We start from the raw sequence: 6,000 nt of genomic DNA, 5'->3' as shown, positions 1-6,000 counted from the left end.
CGTAATGATTTTGTTGAGAAAAATATTGCATATTTAAAACATTGCCACTTTTTAAAGATATTATTATTATTATTATTTAGGCAAGTACTGTTATTTTCCCCCAGCTTATGACATTTTGTAGACATTTATGACAAACTTAAATAATTGATGAAAATTAATCAGCTTGAATCAAACAATCATAATTGTTAGTAATCAAAGACAAGTTGTAAAATACTATCAGGAGCTCTGATGGAATCTATGTTCGATTATTACATCCTTATTCTAAGAACTCTGACACAGTCATGTGTGGCATAGTCAGAACCTGTCCCTGCAGAGGTACATGATGATTTACACTTAACACCTCACACTGACTACTACCCTTCTTTGGTCAAAACATAGAACAAGAACAAATCATTTAAAATCAGTAAACATGTCACATCCATATTGCTCAAAAATGTTTCTCGTAAGCAAATCAGATGCATGCTTCAATAAATTTTTTTGAGTGTTTATAAATGTGAGTATGAGTTGTATTAAGATGGAACTGCATTGTTATTCATGCACTAAAGATTTGATTGTATTTTTCAGCCATCTGGGCTGGTGCGTGTTAATGCAGCCTACCCAAACCTGTATGTGCCGACAGTGTAGCTGCAAAACACCAACCCGCTGCTACACGATTCAATTATCCAGGTCCTCAGAAAGTCTCTCCTATCAGCAGCCAATGAAATAAAGCTGCTAAAGGAAGAAAATGGAGCTGTAAAAGAGCAGAGGGATCTCATGGAAGATGAACAGAGGCAGATGAGGAAGTTTGAAGAGGAGCTTAAAGTGAAGGGTGAACTCCTCAAAGGGGAGACAAGAAAAAGACAGGCTCGCACAAAGGTCCACATGGACAGACTGCCCCTGCTCACCAAAGCAGAGGAGGAGATAAGACGGAATGACCAGCAGTAGAAGGCCGAGTGCGACACTTTAGAGGTGAACCTGCGAGAGGAGATTGCTAACAATGAGGAACGGTGGGAAAAAAGTGCAGGAGATGGAGAACAAGACTGAAAGTGTGGAGGAAAAGAAAACAAAAGACAAGTGGCAGAATGATAAGAAAAATGATAAACTGGAAGAGAAGGAAAAAAAGGAAAGGTGGACCTGGACGGGGATGAAAAGATGGAGAACAAAGTAGAGGTCTTAGTGGGAAAGGAAACAGAGACTAGACCTGAGAATTAAGTTGAAAAAAGAGAAGTCAAAGAAGAAGAGGGGGAGGAAAAGGAACTAGGGTGAACCCCCCACCCATACACACCTTTTAGTAACTAACACACTCCTTACTTTTAGCTGCACACCCCTTGTAACCATTACCCAATTAAACCCTAACCCCTCACTCTAACACACCTTTACCCCCTACACTTACCTGCATTTATTCCTCACACTACCACACTACTACACCACTATCACACTACTGAGGCTGGGATCCACTTGATCTTCATCATCTTTCTTAACATGTTCTCTTTCCAATGGTTTCTTGCAAGTCATTCAGTGATCCACACCTTTGTTGTATGAACTGTTTGCGTCCGGGTTTGCGTCCCCGACCAACTGTGGGTTTTTTGTGTGGAGTTTGCATGTTCTCCCCATGCTTGGGTGGGTTTCCTCTGGTTACTCCAGGCTGCTTCCACAGTTAAGTTAATTGGTGAAATTGCCCGTAGGTGTGAATGTGAATGGTTTTCTGTCTGTGTATGTCCCTTTGTGTTGGCCCTGAGATAGACTGGCAACCTTCCCAGTATGTACACGCTTCTCGCCCAATGACAATTGGGATAGGCTCCAGCCCCCCAGTGACCCCACACAGGATAAAGGGTTACAGATCATGGATGGATGGACATGTGCCCAGCTGACAGAATTACTGAAATCCTTAATGTATATGTGTGCAACCCCCCTACACAAAATTCTTCAATCATTGATCAGTCCTTATCGATCTATAAACGATGCTCCTCTGTATTCCTTTTTGCAAGTCCGGATCAAAGATGAGGGAAAACATTTGATATGATGTTGATGAGAACCTGTGGCCTAATGGACAGGAGCAAATGTATTTAATGTCTTAATTTGGATTTGGGATATTTCCATCGCAAATTTTCATTTTGTTTCTTTTTATTTTACTGCACTTTAGAATTGCTGTGCTATTTTCTGCTATTTTCAGTAGCAAGAGTAAAACCTTTGAGATCTAATTTTGGAAGATTTATCCTTTCTCCAAAGGCTTTATTTTCAGAGGGTCATTTTAACCTCACATACAGTTTCTGCTTATGGAATATTTCCTATATTGTTAAAGGTACAATATGCAGCTTTTGGGAATCAAGCCTGTGTCATAAGACTCAAAATCAGTCCACACAGGGTTTAAAATACTGACACTGTGTCAAAGACTGTGGCATTTCACAGCCCACAGGCTTCGCTCTGGGTATGACTGTGACATGGTTTGGTCTTCTTCTAGAGGCTAAAAGGACGAGAACTGCATAGAACTGCTGCCAGAGCTGTTCCATGATTGTGTATAGTATATACTATATCTTAACTGTATGGGTAACATGGGTCACGTCTTTATGTTTAGAAGTTTTTAAAAGACACAACCTGTTTAATTTGCATTATCTGACCCTTTAACTGAATGACATTTCTGCTGTGACACAAACATAAGTCAGCATATGTTAACTTGGACTTGCATGTGTGTGTGTGTGTGTTTGTGTGCATGTGTGTGTGTGGCATTCATCAGAATGGACAGTGTGTGGGAAAAAACACTACAGCTCCCTTACAGGAAGGAGGATGTCTTCCACATCAGACACACAAGACACACTCACGCGCCTTTCTCATCATCCTTTACTTTCCCGTCCTCCCATCAACCCTCTCTTCATTGGCTCCCCCCTCCTTTTCGCAACCCCCCCACCCTGCAGTCCTGCCAAGCTGACAGCTCCAAGCTCCATGGAAAATGACTCTCGCTTGCATTACAATTGCGCAGGACAGATTCCATTAGCACTATCTGAAATTGAGCATGGGGAGCAGAGAGCGGGAGGCAGTGCCACGCTGCCTTATCACAGGGAGAGGGTGAGCTCCACCAACGTCACTAATCCACCAGGCGGGATTGAGCAGGCACACACACAGACACAGTGAAAGACAACTTGGGGAAGACACGGCACGCACACACAGTTTTTCACATACTGAAGACAACAGGCGCAAACTGCAAGGCAGCCATACACACACACACATAGGCTTAAAAACACATATACAGCACCAGAACCTCAAGACTCTACAATGTAATGAAAAGGAACAAAATTAGCATGAATTAGCTAAAGGACATGATGAAACTGGTGGAAAACAGGCAACGGATCAACTCTGGCACTAGCTCGCTGCCTCTGTGTGTGTCAGTGTTTCCTTGAGGAGAGCTGGCAGGTCTGGTTGGTGCTGCCACTGGTTGGATTTGTAACTTGTCAGTCAGTCGGTTTGAGATGAAACTGAGCCTCTCTTGCACTTGCTGTGAGAGCTCTACCTTCCTAATGGAACCAGACCCTTTTCCTCTCTTCCACTCTCTTTTCCCCACATGCCTACAAACATAAACATTTTTACATATACGTGTTCAGACACACACAAGTGCATTTGCAGGAACACACCACATGAACACCGCCCCCCCAGTGTCCTGATCCCTATAGTTATTAACCCTTGACACATAAATCCAGCGGTATGTGGGTGTGTGATATTAGCTGTGTGTGTGTGTGTGTGTGTGTGTGTGTGTGTGTGGGAGGAAGGATGGGGTTAATCTTTATGTAGTGGGGATCTTTCACAGAAGACCACTCAATTTGAATAGACACTTTGATGTCTACAGCCCTCCCTCCATCCTTTGCTCTCTATCTCTCATTCACCCTTCTAATTTGCTTTATACCCCCCCCACCCCCACCCGTGCCCCAGTGATAAGGTGTAATGGGAAATGTTTTCAAAATGTCTCTCACCTACCATGTGATAATAATTGAGCATGTGCTTGATACAGCCAAAAAAAGAGAGCGAGCACCCCTGACTGTTGAAAGTACTGAGGCGAGGGGAAATGGAGAAGAGGAACACTTAGTTTTCCAATGACAGAATAGCAGAGAGCAAAAGAAAAATGACATGTGCTTGCATCAACTGAGCACTGCTGACAGCCCTGCCGCCTCAAAGACACAAAGTAATGAGAGGAAATACCATTTCATTAGTTGTCATTTACAGGGAATTACCGCAATGTCTCCTCAGGGCTGTTTCTGGTCACGCTGAGAACGTGTAGTGCGTGAAACATTAGGGAGAGAAAGACGAGTTTTGGAAAATGTGGCCTACATTAATTTAGCTGCAGAGGAACACAACTGCAGGAGCACTTTCCTCATCAAAATACGAACATTTTGTCTTAGCAGCAAAATACACATTTAACAGAAACAAAAATTGAAAATATACATTAGGTTCAATAATGTAAACCCAAGAAAAGAAAGGTTACTTTAAACAAGCATGACAAAGAAATTATTAAGCATACAAGACTGAATGCAAAAAAAAAACTGTTCAAAAAAACAGCACAGCAACTGGGCCATCACTCAGTAACAGTAATGAAATTTTCAGAAAAATTATTTGTAGATTTGTTTTTTGTAAAAGGAAAACATCTCATTTACAAAACTATTCATAACTTTAAACCAATTCTGTGTGGAAACGCCCGTGGTAGCAAATATAATATTAATATTGATTCTTGTTGAATATGTTTTTGTAAGCTTCTCATGCCTGAATTATCTCATTCTTCATCACGCCTCCTTTCAAGTTCCATCTGACTGAATGGGAAGTACCTGCCATCTTCTGAATTCTCCATTTGGCTGTAGCCACTTGGAGACAGTCTCAGGTCTCATTCACTCATGGTTTCTTCAGTGGCCTCCCTGTGTCTCCCTGTCCCTGCTGCTGAGAAGCACCGCACTAGCATGATGCTGCTACCACCATATTGGACATGGTATCAGTGGCTGTTGTTCATCAGACAAAATGCTTGATTTTCTTCACAGAAGGATTAAGGATCAGAGAATATTGTTTCTTCGGGTGCTGAAAGTCCTGTATGCAGTTTGTAAAAAGGTTGTCAAACACCTTTTACTCAAAATGGTTTTGACTCAGTGCTGCTGAGCTATTGATCCTTGCAGCAGATCCTTCCATACCTGCAAAAGGTGTCTGAAGATCTCTTAGAGTGAATGTTAAGTTCCCCATCACTTCACTGACAAATGTTCCTCTTGTATGGTCAATCAGAGGATGGATTACTGAGTCCTTATTGTTTTAAACCATTTTGTAGTTGTTGAAACCACTGTGCTCTTGTGAAAATTCCAAGCTTTACAAATAGTTTTATACGCTTCATCTTATCCATATCTTTGCCTCAACAAAAAATGTTATTGTGGATGTCTGCAACATTCTTTGGACTTTGAATGTCCATTTAATCCAGTTTGCAACAGTGAGACTCCAGTGGAGTTCTACATAAATATCACATCAGTTTAAAGCAAACAGGATGCACTTCATGCTGTTCAAGGGTCCGGTAGTCTTGATGGAGCAGAAACAGAAATCCAAGTTTTACAAGGAGCATATTAGCAGAGATTGTGGGTTCAGTAATACTTTACTTACCATTTTTCTGGCTTTGGCATTGCACACTTTGTTTATGGACATCTCTGGATAGAAGACAGAGTGGGTGTATAACAGCAGCATCCTCAGCAGGCTTCACATGACTCCCACATAAAAGAGGGATATGAAGAGTATAAGGTATATTTCTGAAAACTTAAGTATGCTGTACATGACAGGTGGTGAAACAGATTCCTTCTACTATCATATTCCCAAGTCACATTCAGGTTGGGTTATGTCGTCCCTTCAAAAATATGTGTTAACAGACAAGCAGGAGACCACTTGGTGAGACAAGTCGGTCTGGATTACAACCCCACCTCCACATCAACTCCCTAACAGGATAACACAATATAATCAACATTATACAATAATCTAACTTATTACAACTCTTAACCCGTTTAATACATTTTG

The sequence above is a fragment of the Channa argus genome, chromosome 17 (genome assembly GCF_033026475.1).
Source record: "Channa argus isolate prfri chromosome 17, Channa argus male v1.0, whole genome shotgun sequence".
NCBI classification, from domain to species: Eukaryota; Metazoa; Chordata; class Actinopteri; order Anabantiformes; family Channidae; genus Channa; species Channa argus.
Note: the sequence above shows the minus strand (reverse complement) of the source record.